Source organism: Hipposideros armiger, unplaced genomic scaffold (assembly GCF_001890085.2).
Source record: "Hipposideros armiger isolate ML-2016 unplaced genomic scaffold, ASM189008v1 scaffold_1, whole genome shotgun sequence".
Classification (NCBI taxonomy): Eukaryota; Metazoa; Chordata; class Mammalia; order Chiroptera; family Hipposideridae; genus Hipposideros; species Hipposideros armiger.
The window spans coordinates 70472-87633 of record NW_017731351.1 but is presented as its reverse complement, the minus strand read 5'-3'; the positions used below and the strand labels follow the sequence as shown (position 1 = coordinate 87633).

Genomic DNA, 17162 nt, shown 5'->3' with positions numbered 1-17162 from the left:
AACCTTAATCCAGCTACCTTTCTTCCTTCTGAGACTGAGGAAGCCCCTCATGACTGCCTGACATTAACAGATCACCTCCTGACTCCTCGTGACAATTTGCAGAAAACTCCTCTGGGTAAAGCTGATTTCTCATGGTTTACTGATGGTTTATACTTAGAAGACGAAAATGGTGTGTACTGTGCTGGCCATGCTGTTGTGACTCCTCCTGAAGTCCTCGAGGCAGCACCTTTGCCTCTGGCCACTTCAGCACAGCAGGCTGAACTATATGCCCTCATCCGAGCTTGCTTTTTAGCAAAGGGTAACGTGTCAACATTTACACCAACAGCAGATATACCTTTGGGGTAGCCCATGACTTTGGCATGCTATGGCAACAACATGGTTTCCTTACCTCCAATGGAGATCAAATTAAGAATGGTCCATATGCACAGAAATTATTGGATGCCGTACTTTTACCTGATGCCTTAGCCATTATTAAAATTCCGGGGCATTGTAAGCTTGTCTCCCTGGAGGCTAAAGGAATTCACCTGGCTGATAGTCCTGCTAAAAATGCCACCGTTAAAGGCATCAACAACAGTCAAGCTTCTGTCATGGTCCAGAGAGAAGCTTCTCGAGTTAATAACTTAGAAAAACTGGCCAGAGAAGCCCAACAATCAGCTCCTGAAGAAGAAAAACATGACTGGAAATCCAACAATTGTTGGTTTAATAAGAAGAGGCTCTGGCTCAGACCAAATAACAACCCAGTCCTACCAGAAATCTAAAATTCCCACTCTTAGCCACTGTACATGCATTCAACCATTGGTCAACTGACAAAACGGTAGCTTTCATGCACCAATATTGGTGGGAAAATATTAAGGCTGCAAAAAGTGCCTATCTCAGGTGTCCCACCTGTCCAAAGTATAACTCAGGGAAGCCTATTCACACTGCCCCTGGACATTTTAAATTGCCAGACACCATCTGAAGTCTGGCAGCTAGACCTTATACAGCTCCCCTATCTCATGGATACAAGTAAGTTTTAGTCATGATGTGTATGTTTTCTCACTGGACTGAAGCTGTCCCTTGCAGACAGGCTAATGCACCAGCAGTGGCTCAAGTGCTGTTAGAGAAGATTATTCCTGCTTGGGGAACTCCTCTTGAACTCCACAGCGATTGAGGAACCCATTTCACTGGTCAGGTGCTAAAGTAAGTCTGTGCTGTTAGTCCAATCCTACAACATTTTCACTGTGCCTACCACCCTCAGTCTTCAGGATTGGTTGAACGCACTAATGGTATTATTAAGACCCAACTGCCAAAATTTACAGAAACTCTTCAAATAACTTGGCCAAAGGCATTGCCATTAGTCCTTTTGAATCTCAGATCTACTCCTTTTGGGATTAATAAGCTCTCACCCTTTGAGATAATTACAGGACGCCCTGTGCATTTGGCCCCAGCTCTCTCGATCCACAGTTGGTGAAAAGAGACATACTTCAGTATTGTAAAGGCTTAATTTATTCTATCAACAATAACCATACTTTAGTCAAACAATCATTTCACCATATACTCCAGGGAAATGAAAAACTAAAAATTCATACATTAAAACCAGGAGATTCTGTTTATTGGAAAAGACACCTAAAAAGGGATTCCCTCCAGCTACGCTGGAAGGGCCGTTACCAAGTACTGTTGACAAATCCCTGTGCTGCTAAACTACAGAGAGTAGACTCTTGGATACACGTGTCACTCTTAAAGAAGGCGCCTAACCCTGACTGGAAAAGCACACAGTCTGGTGACCTGAAACTAAAGCTGTCAAAATTTTAAGGCAAATGATCCCTATGGAGCCTGAGTTCCTCATTTATCACCTGCCACACAAGTTAGTTTGCTATATTCTAATTCTAACTTTTACTTTATCTGTTTAAGCTCTGCTTCTGATGCCGGCTGACAGTGGATGCCAGCTGTTTCCCAATCCCTGCACCCTTTCCCATGACGTGAGAGATGACACTTAGAAGAGGCCCTTCTGACACCGAGGGACTAGAGGCTGAACAGACATCAAGGGACAAAAAGACTGGACTCCCAAGAACCTGAGACTAAAGACCTGACTGTTGATTAATGATCTTTTAGAAGAAAGATCTTGATCAAGGGGGGGAACTGATAAAGTGAACTGGCATCTTAAGATGCTTAACCATAGAGCTGGGAGGACTATGGGTGGGGCTGGGCCCCTGTTAAGGCTATAATCCTGATTTCCAGTTCATCCTTATGGTAATTCTGGGGGTGGGATCAGAATAAAGGGATTAGCCATCTTGAAACCGGGGTCTTTTTTTCTGCCTCCACATGGGCTGCCGGTAGGAGCTCCGTGTAGATGTGCTTCCTGCACTGCGGTGGGGGTCTTGCTTCTTTTTCTTTTCCTGAATAAACTGTTTTTTTGTGGACTACTTGGAGAGTTATTTTTCACCAGTTCAACAATACTGAAGCTTCCACCCTTTCAATTTGTGCCAATTCTTTGAATTTTTATTTTTAAATATTTCATCCTACAGGTTTTATTTACACAGGATTTAATCATTTTAATTTTTTGTTATCTTTGAAGTAATATATAAAATGATTCTCCAAATTTAGAACACACAACAGGTGCAACTCTATCTTTTGATTGGAATATATTTGACTTGCTATGAAGGGCAACCTAATGATCTTTTTAACAGCTTGATTTATGAGGACATGATAGTAACACGATAATTCATACAAGTAAGCACAAATTATATGGTCACAGTAATAGGGAATAGAATGATGAGAGGATTGTAAAATGCTTAGTCTCCTGAAAAACTCACCAATCTGAAGCTTTTATCACGTCCCAATTGTATTGTAATTAATACTGTTTGAGAATTATCAACTTAAGTACATTCCAGCAATCAAATTTGAAATACAATACTTTGCAGAGGGAACTGTACAATTTTATCCTGAAAAAAATATTGATGCCCCCCCAAAGATAAAATAACCTTGAAGGTTAAAATAAATGTTTCAGAACATGATTGCACATTTTCTAATGAAATGACAAAGTTGTTTCCATTCTAGACAGCATTTTTGACAAAGTTCCATATCTGAGGTTAATGACAATGTCTTAAGGGCACAAGGCTTGAAAGAGAGTAGAATTGGTTCAGGAAACTGAAGAAAAAAAAGTAAAAATGTATATGGATAAGATAACACAGAGCACGGCAGTAAATAAGAATAAAAACAAAACCAGGTAATCAGGTTATGAGTTACTTTAAAACTCAAGAAGCATATCACCATCAAAATGAGTTATAAAAATGTGTAAATGCATGTCACTAATTTTTTCCAGGTTATGTCCAAATAACCATTCAATAATAATGATAAAAATGAAGTGTCAGCTTCTCCAGACTGAACAGCAATAAGTCAGTTTGCTCTTACATGAAAGCATTAGTATTTACTGGTTCCCTATGTAGTCACTGTTGGAATTTAGCACAGATTTATGAAGGATGACAGTGATTTGTATGCCCCGAATAAACAAATGAGCAACACTAGTGGGAGGGAGGACCTCTCACTTCTCATTTCTGTTATTAATGAATAATTCTCCATGCCCCATGTGGAAAAGGAAGTTTTGTGTTTAGCTTTTTAGCCAGTTGACATCATCATAATGTCCTTATAATTAATCATAATCAAAATCACAATGAAGCATGGACTGTGCTCAAAAGAGAGAAAAATTCTTGTAAATTAGAAATTAGTAGAACACTTTGTCAATGTTACTTCCAGAGTTTTCTGGTATACTGCTACTTATCAAGCAATCATTTAAGGTCTATCTATACTGTATTCCCCAAGTAGAGTTAGGCTCTTCTAGGAACCAAGATACAGTTGAGTTAACAATACAGTTTAAGAATGAAAAAGTATGCTCACATATCATTTAATATTTTGAAAATATCGTATAAAAAAGATGATCTAACAAAGTCTTGGTATAGAGAAAATAAGAGACAATGCAGTAGGTGGGAATTATTCTTAAAAGTGAAGCATGTTGATTTGGGTGTTGAGCTAATAGGTATAAATATATAAAAGAAGATAGGAATGGTACAGTTATGACAGCCTGAAAGTAAGCAAATTCTCCAATTTTCTAGAGTGGTGGTGTGGAAGTGATTACATGAAAGGTGTGGAAGGAAGGAAGGAAAGGAGGGAAGAGAAAATAAATGGATTTCAGTAGAATTACTGGGTAATGACATTATTTGAAGATTATTTGTCACTTGTGGGAAGAACGGAAAGAATTGGACACTAAAGAAAAATGGTGGACTTATTGAAGAGATATCCAAATATGCAAAATAATCTATCCTAGAGACAGTAATGGTTACACCCAGTCCGTTATCTCACCTTTATGCATTCAATAGCCTAATTTCCAGCTCACTTTTTTTATCCTGACTCCAATAACCCAGCTCCACAGGGATGTACATTGCATTTTGGATGATCAACTTTTCACTGTTATTTGCCCCTTTGACAAACTTGCTCTTGGGCTTGCACAGTGTACATTCCATAATCAATCACTTTCTTTCAGAACCCCTTTTTCCCTTATCTTTCGACCCTCTCTATCCACTGTCCCCCTCTCACTGTGTGTAATTCTGAAACAAAATATTGATTTAATCTAAAGTTTCCTCTACTCTGAACCTGTATCAATGAAGCAAAATGTGGCTAGAGAACACACTACTTCAACAAGTGGTATCACTTAAAGATAAAAATAACAAACATCCAGTGAGTCCAAAACACTATCAAGCAATCATGTGTACTTTGGTAATCCCTGTATCTTTAACATCCCTTTCACAGTTTCTTTCTCCTTAACCCCCAATTATTCCTCCCAGTCCTCATTCTTTCCAATAAGCAATCTTGTTTTTGAATTTTCTAGGAAAATTGATATAATCAGAAAGGATTTTCCAAAATCTGACAATCTATTCATACAAGAGTATTTTGCCTTCCTGACTCATATTTAAACTCACGCGTGCTAGATCTCACACGCTTCCTTTTTATCAGGGGTAGCATTCTAGTAAGAGTCTATTGGTCTTTTGCCTGTGTTTTCTTTCCTTCCTTCCTTCCTTCCTATCACACTCTACAGTATAATTCTATTCGGCATTAAAAAATGTTCATTCTCCTGTCTTAATTAAACCTTCCTTTTCCCACAATGTCTCAAGTAGCTATACTTTCCATTGCAGCAACATTTCTCAAAAAGTGCACATATATATATTTTTTTCTCTCCTATTCCTATTACTGCAACCCAGTTTCAACAAAAATCACATAATATATTACCATTAAGATTCCATTAAAAACATGTCAAGCTTTGTTTAAAGATATATACAAACAAATCGCCCTGTTCAGGATGAAACTTACCTGTGTTGTGAAAGAGGAAAAGTGTATCTGAGGACAAGGGGACTTCAACTGTACTGGTCGTATTTGTTTCGTATGCAAATGTTAATTATGTACATCTTGTATTATTTTAGTATAAAGGTAAGTCTGGATGACACTGAAGTAAATGCGGAAACCATCACAGAAGAGGAATTTAAGGAGAAATGTATTTTCCTTCCATGCTCCAAACTAGCCGTCTTATTTCCTCGTTCAACCTCAAGCACAACCACCACCCCCGTTTTTAACAAATAAATAACTAAAGCATCTGCTTCTCAATTGTAATTGCCTAAGAGAGATGAGGACGGTCATCCAACGGTGACATGGATGGACTTACCCGCGAAGCCTGCGAGCTGTTCCGTGAAGCTGCTGGTGGTGTCCTCCAGGGCGGAGAGGTTTCACCTGCAGGGTTAAAAAGTGCTGACTGGCTAAAGAAGTCTGATCCTGAGCGCATGATCTCTAAGCGAATGCAAAAGTTCCCGTTATGTTTCCTACAACTGGCAAGAGTCTGAACTTCAACAGATTCAATCAGCTTTAATCACAGTCATTTTGGTAGTAACGGAATGGGTAGGGAACAGTGTCTGAATTATTTACTGAAATTAAACTTTCCCTCAGCCTATTTGAGAGGGCCTCAGGATTTAAATTTATTTCAATACTAATACGTGTTGTTGTTTTTTCCCCTCCATATCCAAATTTATGGACTAAAATTCAAAAACTAGCAACATTTTCATTTAACCAAAATAACGAAAAACGTAACTTGTGATTTCTGAGGTATTCACATTTATTTTCCATGCCTTCCTACTACATTGACTGCTAAAAACGTCATTTTATAGTAAGTGTGCATATTATTTTAGGTTTCTGTATGTCAGCTGAAGAGTATTTTGATGAGTGTTTTCATATTACAGATCGAAGACTATTTAGAAGGCAAAGGCATTTTTGAAATATGTGTAATATGTCTACACCAAAGGAGCAGCTGGCATATATAGGCAAAACTCATTTTATTCTTTTACAAAGCCTTAATTTATCAAATTAGTTTGGGCTGAATTTCTCTTTCCTCCCCTCTTTATCTTTCTTTTTGCTTTATATTTCAAGGACATCATCATGTTTTGAAAAATTCAAAATGCACAAATGAGTTATTATTCTAAATAACCTCTTTGCTTTAAAATATCATTTCCTAGAACACCAAAATAAAAATGTGCCTTTTGTAGAATCTGTCTGATTATATTTTAAAAAAAAAGACAAAAATTAATTCTTCATCTTCTAGGCTATAAAAATATGATCCAACCATTAGAAAATATTTTATTAACCCCCATTAATTTAGTAGTTCTGTTTTTAATAATGAGTAACAATGCAATCCTGAGGAACTTTGTGTTAAAAGAGCTGCATGAGAGAGTATATATATGCATGTGTAATTACACATACAAATTAGAGTTCTGAATAATAGTATCATTACTCTGAGAAACTACTGCGAAAATAAATGGAGCCCGTTTTCTCCTTATCAACTGCTGAGTGTCCTAGGCATTTGTCAAGACACACTAATTTTAGAGTTAAATTGAAAAATCTTTTCAAATTGCCATGAAATTTAAAAATCCATAGAAGTAATTCTTCTCTAATCAGACTAAAAGAGCCCAAGATTCCTTTGATTCATAGTATGAGATACCATGATTTAATTAATAATATGGAAAAGTATGTGCCATCCTCATAGAAGTATTTATTAAAATAGTTATGAATAAAAATATATAGAAATATCACACACACAAGCACACAAATATGATACAAACTATAAGGCTTGGCTTTTTTTGCCAGTGACTTTCATTTATGTTATTGGTAAGAGCCTTTTTACAATTCTAGCTGAAGTTTATACAATTTTTCTAATCAGTGTGTCTACAAATTCTAGTGGTTTGTTTCTTTACTTTTCCTCCCTGCTTTCATCATTAGTGGATTATTAAATTTGAGGCTTATCAGATAGAAAGTGGAGCCATATACTATACTGCCCAAACACCACCATTTTGCAATTGAAATGTGCTGCAAAATGCAAATTTGTCAAATTTATATTCTTGTTTAAAAGGTAGAAATAGCTGTAGCCAGGCACAGGCAAGGCAATTTTTAAAACTCAATATTCTTATTAATGATTAAAGCTAAGATCTGCAGAATAATTATTCATAATACACCTTAGATACGCTTATGGTGGAAATATAATTTATCATCCAATTAGGGACTATTTTGAGAATGCAACAGGATATTACACCAAGACAACTGCTGTGAATTATAGCACTGTCGTGGAAAATCCAGTATGTATGGTCAACCTACAAATTTCAGTGTTTTATCCCTATCTGCCTCTAATAGTTTGTCACTAGCACTGGTATTTTTCCAGATTTTTTTTCCCCAAAATTGACATATTGTACTATTTTTATAAAATTAATAGAATTTTCCCTATATATATTTTTAGCTAATATATTTGGAATTGTGTATTTCTTTATTTGATGCTTCTCTACGGACATAACATTTTTAAATGAAAAATACTGTTTCTGGAGATGCTGAGAAAACTGGGGAGCTCAGATACAATTCTATTTAATAAAGGATATCTCCAATTCTATTTTTCCTTATTAAAATACACAAATATTTAAGCCCAAATATTTTCTAATGTAGTTTTTGTTCTGTTTCTCACTACTTCTACAAGTAGTACACAAGACAAAACTCACCAAATGTTTTGTTTCTCTTTTATGTTCTTTCCCAAACTTATATGCTATATATACAATTATAGGCTTTCCCATTTTCATTTTCTTTCAGAAAAAAATATATTAAAAATCCCATTTAAATAAGAATCACATCCAAGAATTTCTTACTCAATCTGAAATATTCCAAACCACAATTTTGGAATTTCAAAGTTAAATCTAATACACAAGCTATTCTCTGATTTAGTTACTAAATTGAGTAAACTATAGTTTGTGTCTCACTTTTGTTAGGATAAATATTACTGTTCATAGGCTTATAAGCTTTATTTTAAATAACTGTGTTTGACAAGCTGAAGTTCTTGAGCTTTATTAATTTGATAAAATATTTGAGGCCTCATTTTAATAACACATAACAAAGTTTAGAAAACTCATTGCCCAAGAAAACAAAAAAATGCATAATAACATTGTAGACAACTGGTTGATTTACCAAGTAATTCTTTCAAAAGTGCTCAAATATTTCTAAAATCATAATGATGCAAGATAGCAAACAGAGAAATTGTAGAGCATTTTTTAAAATGAAGATTAGTAATTTTAAAATGTCAGTTTGGTATTTCAACTGTAGACACTAAAGTAAGTGTGAATTTGTCAAGGACAGCTTATAAGTATATTTTAATTAATGTAATAGTGCCACTCTTTTTACTTGCACTAGTTCACTATTTATATTGCACAACCAATTCTAAGTGCATTTATTCATTACAATTTTGTTAGTGTGGTAGGAGTATTATTTTTATCACAATCATGCACTCCACAAAAATTGATGCACTATTTGAAGCATATGATAACACAGATAATTTAATTGGGGAGTGTTCCTCTACTAGTGGACACATCATCAGGTATCAATGCAGGTTTTGCACATTCAAAACAAATATTGGGAAACAATAATGAGCAAATTATTGAGGAGAGCAATCCTTTGATGTAAATTATAAAGTCATCTCTCTGACTTCACCTCCAAAGGGCAGAATCAGAAATCAAGAGTCTATATGATTGATACATGCATCTCAAGTTCAGCATTGTGAGTCCCCAAATTGCACGTCTAAGAAAATATTGCTGAGAAGCAACTTTTGCTCCTTAATATTTCTCATCACTTAACTCCTGCACCATGACATCAGATATCTTCCTTACATCTTCATATAATCATTTCCTCTCAAGACCGCTAACCTCCTGAAAACAACTGATGCAAAACTGTCTTTAATAAAGTCTTCCTTATAGCTCTCTGATGTGGGCAGAGAAGGATCTTCTATCAGCTTCTGGAACCCTTGGGAGGAAAATATACACTCTCATGGTCTAAGATAAATATGAACATGTGATTGCGTAGGTTCAGAACGGTATTTGCATCTCACTTCTGCGAGTTAGAAGATTTACTGGCCCCCGAAGTTTAGGTAAGGGGTTGAAAACTGGACAGTAGGCTATGGGCTCAGCTTCCTCAGTATCTGTAAGAAAAGAAACTGAACTAGCTAATTGTCACATAACAAGAATATCCATGTAATGACAGTACACAGTCCCCATCCTAGAAAGTAAAAATACAATGGGCCGATGTTTTAGGGGTCTTCTGTTTTGGAAGATTTCTCACTTCAGAAGAGGTTGCAACGATCGCTTAATTTGAGCATAATTTTCTAAGAATTTAGAACTCCTGTAGGATTCTGCAACCACTGATTGTTACTTTTTTCTTATATATTATTATTTTTTTAAAGACATTTTTTATTGAGGAACAGTGTGTTTTTCCAGGACCCATCAGCTCCAAGTCAAGTAGTTGTTTCAATCTAGTTGTGGAGGGCACAGCTCATTGGCCCATGTGGGAATTGAACCGGCAACCCTGGTGTATGAGCACTGTGCTCTAACCAACTGAGTTAACTGGCTGTCCCTCTTACATATTTTTTGCATTCCCTATTTGTCATTTCAATAATAAACCAAGTTTAAAGCAACCTGAATTGAGTTAGAGTGATCACTTGACTAATCCTTCCATACAGGCCAGACTTTTATATGCTTGGCTTCTTTGACTATGACTGGAAAGTTTTGACCTCAGGAGAGATATGCATTACTGAGTTTCTCAGACTTGTCTTTAGTGACGGAATTGTCTCTTTCTGCTACAGGATAACATTATATACGTTGGTTTTACCCTGGTTTTAAATCCCTATTGTTCTATTAACTGTATATCTCCAGGTAATCCTTGATCTTCTTCTTTAAGGATTTTTTTTCTCCTTATCTATAGCTAATCTTTAGCTCTTTTTAAAATAAAATTTTAAATAACATATAGAACACTTGTAAATCATAAGTGTCCAGATTGACGAATTTCACAAAGCACAATAAACATCCAGATTACAAACAGGTACTCTTTCTTCATCTCTCAGATGTTTACTCCAAATGTTATCAATTGCTCTTCTGACATTTAACGTGAAAACGCTGCTTGATTATGAACATTAGGTAAGTAGATTCACATATATTCTTTCCTGGTCTTGGAGATAATGAAGAGGCTTCTACCCAGGAATACAGTTATTGCATTTAGAAAAGGAGAAGCTGTATGTAAATATAAAGCAACTCACAAACATCAGAGTGCTCTAAATAACAGCAATAAGACTGACCTAATTAAATACCATAGGCTCATCCATAAAGTGAGGGGATATTTGGTTCTACAGTTAGCAAAGGAGGTGAACATTTATGCAAGCTAATTTATTAGATAATCTTATATAAATGAGACTTATCAGCATTCACCTTATTGTCATGTAAATAAATAAAGAATTCATTATTAGGGGAATAGAATTTTACTAACATTTTCCAAATGTGTTACAGAACTTAGAAAGGAACTGTGCAACTGCATATTACATATAGTTTTTCAAAAGGTCTTAATAAGACCTCTGGGTATTAGAAAATAGTTTCAGAAAAATCTTATTTTGGAACTTATAAAGCAAAAATCACAGTATTGACATTGTAAATGACTTTTAAAGGGCAGGAAACTTAATACCCCTCTTAGATGGAATCTATAGTTCACATTACAAGACATCAAGAAAATGACCAAGCCAACCTTGGTTCTCAAGGTCTCTTTGTTTGTTTGTTTTTATTTTCCCATCTACTTTTACATTATACTTGTAGTTCAAACAATGAGTTTCAGAGCAACATGATAGTGTACATATCCTCAATTTAATACATTTAGGAGTCATTACTAATAGTTCTTTTCCTTGTTCTGAAAATGTTGAAATAACCCCAAAAGCTTTGGGGTTAGAAAGATCACTAACTTTCCATATCTCAATTTGTTTCATTATAAGGTGAGAACAACATGTCCCATCTATTTTGGTCTTTGGAATTTTAAGGCTTAATGAGTGCAAAAAATTTCGAAGGACTTTACAATAAAGTAGGCACATAAATAGTATTAATGACATGTCTGCTAGATAGCAATGCCAAATGTGTGAAACATTATTTCCAAATATCAAAAATGTCAAAATATACACTTTTATCAGCTCTTAGCACTAACCTCTAAGAAGATCAAAGACCCTTCTCTTTTTGTGCACTAATCCCTGGAAGCTATTTAGCTCAAAGTTTTTAAAAGAACAAACCCAAATGATAAAAAAAAAAAAGGTTCATAGCATTAAGGAAAAAATATATAAAAGCTTAGTATAGACCTATAGAAATAATGTCAGATGACATGGTAAACAATGCTTTAAAAAAACCTACCAAATCCTTTTTGAAGTAAGGTGCAAATGTAATAGATACATCTGTCATCTATAAAAATCATTATCTCTTTAGAAGTGAGGAAGATAGTTGGAGAAGTACTCAAATGATCTTTTGTTCTATCTCTTTTAGGAAAGAGTGTGATCTTCAAAATGGAAAGAATAGCAACAACAAAAAATTAACAGAGAAGAGCCTATTACAGGACAGGAAATCACACTGCCCTGAAGGAATTTAAATCTATAGGCTCAAACAAGTTACAGGAGCCACTGGCTGCTACCCCAAAACCAGCATTGATAGTCTTTATATACTAATGAGAAAAGAGAGACTTTTTAGGAATTTATAAACAGGCAAATGCTTTAAAAACAACACTCTGATCTTGTTCTATTGGGTTGTTGGAAAAGTCATGATGTATTTTGTATGTTTTTCAAAGGTAATTTATTTATATAAAGAACAAAGATCAATCAATGATATATTACACCTTTTGTTCGATAACCTTTTGCCATCTTTCAGTGAGCTTCATAATTCCTCATTCATAATAAGGACCTGTCTTTATTTGAGAAAAACTGAACAAAGTGCTGATTTACAGCCTCATCTGAATTGAACATTATACCACGCAAGGAATTTTGAAGAGAGTGAAACAATTGGAAGTCTAACAGCGCAAGGTCAGGTGAGTATGGTGGGTGTGGCAACACATCCCATCCAAGCTCCAATAATTTCTGACGGGTGATCTAACTTGTGTGTGGTCTCGCGTTGTTGAGATGGAACACAACTCCTTTACAATTAACAAGCTCTGGACGTTTCTGGATGATGGATTCTTTCAAACTGTCCAATTGCCGACAATACACATTCGAACTGATTGTTTGGTTCCTCGGTAGGAGCTCAAAAAATACGACACCTTTAAAACCCCACCACACTGAGAGCATAACCTTCCCCTGATGAATGTCTGCTTTTGATGTCGTTTGAGGCAATTCATTACGTCAGGATCAAGACCGTTTGCATGCCACATTGTTGTAAACAATCCACTTCTCATCACCAGTTATCAGCCGCTTCAAAAAAAGAATAGTTTTCCTCATGTTTAATGAGCATATTGCAGATGTTTATACGCGCCATCAAATGAACTTCTTTGAGTTCATAAGGAACCCAAATATTGAGCTTGTTTATGTATCCCAGCTTCTTCAGGTGGTCATGAATGCTTGAATGATGGATGTTCAATGTTTCTACAATCTCTCGTGTCATGTAACATGGATTTGACTCAATCAATGCCTTTATTTTGTCGTCATCAACCTCGGTGGGCCTTCCTGACCGAGGAGTATCATTGAGATATAAATCACCAGCACGGAATTTTGTGAACCATCATTGGCACTGACATTATTGTAGCGCATTGTTACCGTAAACTTTATGCAACTTTTCACAAGCTTGATGTGCGTTCTTCCCTTTATGGAAGTAAAACAGTAAATCATGGCAAAAATGCAGTTTGGTCTTCCATCTTCAACTTGTTGTAAAATCTCCAAAACTCAACCAAATCACTCAATTTTGTTTTTACAATGAAGCTAGAACTGTCAGCTGTCAAATGACATAGCAATAACATAAATGTGAATGACTCTAGTACTTCCAAAAATGAACTAGTGCCATCTGTCGCAAACATGCGTCATGACTTTTCCAACAACCCAATAGATAAAATATCAAAAGGGTGATTTTTAATTGCTTGAAAGAGAATTAAACACTTAAGGAGTTACAGGCTTTTTAGAATTGGAATATATACTATAACCCACCTCTCTCAACATAATTATTTTACAGATTATAAAATCAAAGTGCAAAAATGTTAGTGATTTTTCTGCATGCTTTGCTAAATGACACAATATTTGAAAACCGAGCAAACTGTTTAACCTTCCCGTGCCTGAGTTTTTCCATCTATAAAATGGGATTGAATAATGATGACACCTAAAATGTCCAGCACCAACTCCAAAATTTATACATTCTAGTATAAAAATATAGATTCTTTCTACATCTGAAAAAAAATAAGACTGTGTCTATAATGACTCAAGGATCATACATCAGTGAATTATGTCATTTTTCACTATTTGATATGCACACTGAGAAAATAATAGGGTGAATGTGGATTTTATTCACCGATTTTAACCCACATGCCTTTCCACATCAAAACATGAATCCTTTCATGTTCTTATCCCCCAAGCAATGATAATCTTCAAGGCCTGTTTGTCCCTCCATTGCACACTTACTTTGCTAATGTTTCCACTTCCTCTAAAATCTGCCAGCTCCTCTGCCCAAAGTCCTTCCCAATTCTTTCCCCCTGAACTTTTATCCCTTGTTCTACTCCTCATAAACTCTTGACAGCTTTCTTTGAAATGGCCTGTTAAAGAAGTTGCGAGTAGCCACCACTGATAATTATTTAAACAGAGTGTCTGACAGCAATGCTGGCTGAGTTTCTCACTGGGTTCCTGAAAACGCCTGAGATTTATTGCCAAATAATGTTGCAGCTCATACACAGTAGATACAGCAGTGATTGGGTGTGGGGGCCAGAGACACTACAGTAGTGATTTTTTTTAACCATAGGATCATCCAGTGATCTCTTATAGAATACCATACCAATTAAATCGGAATCTCTGGAGACGGGGTCCTGGCATCCGTATCTTTTAAGAGCTCTCAGGAACATTCTGATATGCAGTGAAGATAAAGAACTACTACCTAGTGCAAATATCCCTTGAGATTGTCAGCTCCTTCGAAGTAGGAAGGTTTAGAAATAGAGCCTCTCCAGGGCTTGCTGGAAGTGATTGTGGCATTAAGAGTGGGCACGGGCCAGGTAAGAGGAAAAACAAAGCCATCTGATTAGAGTCTCCTAATAGCTCAGGTCATATACATGCAATATTAACAGATTTACAAAGCTTTAGATTGAAAAGTAATAGAATTATTTTTGGGGCAACCAAACCATCAGGAAAGATCCCTTATTTCTAACATTTTACTTTGAGTTGGACAGGGAATCTCAAAAATAAATCATAATTGAAAATAAAAATCAAAATGATGAGATACAGCACACTTCCTGAACAATATTGCTAGTTTTTCCAAATTGTAACAAAGCAATGCAATTGTTGTGAATAGGATATTACATTGTAAAATAAAAATGCTAATGTGACTTTCTATTTAGGTGCTTCTCCAATTAAGTTACCATTTTCTGTGTATAAATAAATACCTCTTCTATACTGATATTTGAAGCATGGCCCCAAATTATAATGTTGGCAATATTAATGAAATATTTTTAAATGTCTCCACAGCATATTCTTAGATTTGGATCATTTATATCTGCCAATTTACTTCTCTTTTATTCAATAATACCTACAAGAAATAAAACTTAAAGAGGTAAGGTGGTATTACGCATTCTTGTGTTCACAAAATGTAAAATGTTAAAAGATCTTAATTTCTCTTGGTTTCTCAGCCTCCAACATAATTCAATATTTCTACTGGAGTGTGTAATTGTGACTGACTGCACATACATGTATTAAGGATGGTGAAACAGCTTGTCAACTAGAAAATGCCATAAACATGTAAGTTTAAAGTTAACATAGATATTGCTTAAAGTTTTGTTTAAGAATATGCAGATGTTTATATGTTAAGTAGTCTAAAATGACATTGTGGGTTTTTTTCTTAATCTTTAGACTAGAGATTTTGAGCTGAATCGTAACACTATATGCAGATTTAATTAGCACAGTGGAAATGTTCTCTGTGGGTAGGACAAGAAGCAAACTATAGCTGCAAATTTCTCTTAGAAGATAAATCTTGTGTACTCGTATGTGCTCTACATAAACGAGTTACTCAGTTTTTTTGGTTTGTTTGTTTTTCAACTTACAAACCCCAGTGTTGTTTTTTCCCATGTAGCATTTTCTCACTCCCTACCAGCTGGTATCATCCTTAGTCATTGGAGTGCTCTCACGTGAGCAGTTCTTCAGCTGGCTCTCCCTCCAGGAATGTTCTGTCCATACATTCACTTCTCATTTATATGAATATAGTTCATTCATAATCACAAACTATTTCCTTTTTTGAACCATAGCCAGGAAACAAAACTTTATTACAACAACACCATATAAACTTTGTCAAGTCAAGGAGTGTGCCTGCTGTCTTCCCGAGTGTTCTATTCTATTGCCGAGTGCTAGGATCATAGTTTGAGCTCAATATATTAATTGTTCAATTATTTGAATGTCATGCTATCAGAATTATAGCTATTATAATCAGTATTGATATTAACCCAGTTGTTGCTAACGAATTACTGACTTCTGATTAAATATTCACTTCATTTTAAGTTAATTTATGCACATGATTGCATTTATGCCAAAACCCCTCTTACACGTTGGAAATCTGTCCTCAGTTTCAAGTGCTCCAGAGTTTACTTCCAAAATGGTAGCTCCTCAAATGTATGGCTATTTAAATTTAAATTAGTTACAATTAAATAAAATTAAAATTTCAGCCCAATAGCCACACAATATAAGCTATACTTCAAGTGTTCAATAGCTGCATGTGACAATAGGCCACCATATTGGAAAGAGCAGATACAGAACATTCCCATTATTCCAGAGAATACTATTGTACAGAACTACTTTAAACAGCAACTTTTAAGTGTTCCCCATGGCTCTCCAAAGTGAATATTAATTATGTCACACAATCTATATTTTAAGCCCAACTAGTTGAAACATGACAGGTGAAAAAAATCTACCCATAGATTTTATGTATGATTTAACAATCCAATAGGCAAAGTTAATTTTGTTTAAACAGTTTATTCTTGGAGATCTTGTTGTGTAACTAATTTCCTGATTGGTGTTCTCAGTCCTTCTTTGAAAATTACCAATAATATCATTTATTTATTCAAATACAAAAGAGAACTGCATCATCTGCACTGAAAAGATGGGCTAACAAATTGAAACGGATATACACATAAATTCCATTTGACTAGCTTTTTAGTTAATAAAATCCATAACATACATACACACAAAGTTTTGTAACCGTTTGTTGGCAGCAGCCTGGGAAGAGTTTTACTTAAGAGAGCCATGTATTCTGAGATACTTGTTAAAATATGTTTCTTTGTGCATAGAAATATCTTTGGAAAAACTTGTCTGCGCTGAGATTCAAAACTTTACTGCTTCCTCAGAGACTCCCCATTATCTATGTATTTTTTGTTAAAGCTTATAGACTTGCAAGAAATTATATTTCACATATATCTTAAAACAGACTATTTGATATTACTCAGTGATCTCATCTTTATTGCTTTACATTGTCACCTATTTTTTTTTTAAGATTTTTTTTTGTTTTATTGGGGAATTGGGGGGATGGGAACAGTGCTGGGGAATTGGGGAAAGGGGAACAGACAAGTTGCTGTCGTTTTGTTCTTCAATCTAGTTGTGGAGG

General features: G+C 35.3%; 1 long non-coding RNA gene across 1 annotated transcript in view; it reads right to left on the bottom strand.

The window, feature by feature from the left end:
* LOC109393242 (uncharacterized) overlaps positions 1–17162 on the bottom strand; it is a 98932-nt gene that overhangs the window by 31443 nt on the left and 50327 nt on the right. Inside the window, exon 2 of the long non-coding RNA XR_002126218.1 lies at positions 5690–5754. This is a non-coding gene — a long non-coding RNA (uncharacterized LOC109393242). The remainder of the gene's footprint in view (positions 1–5689; positions 5755–17162) is intronic.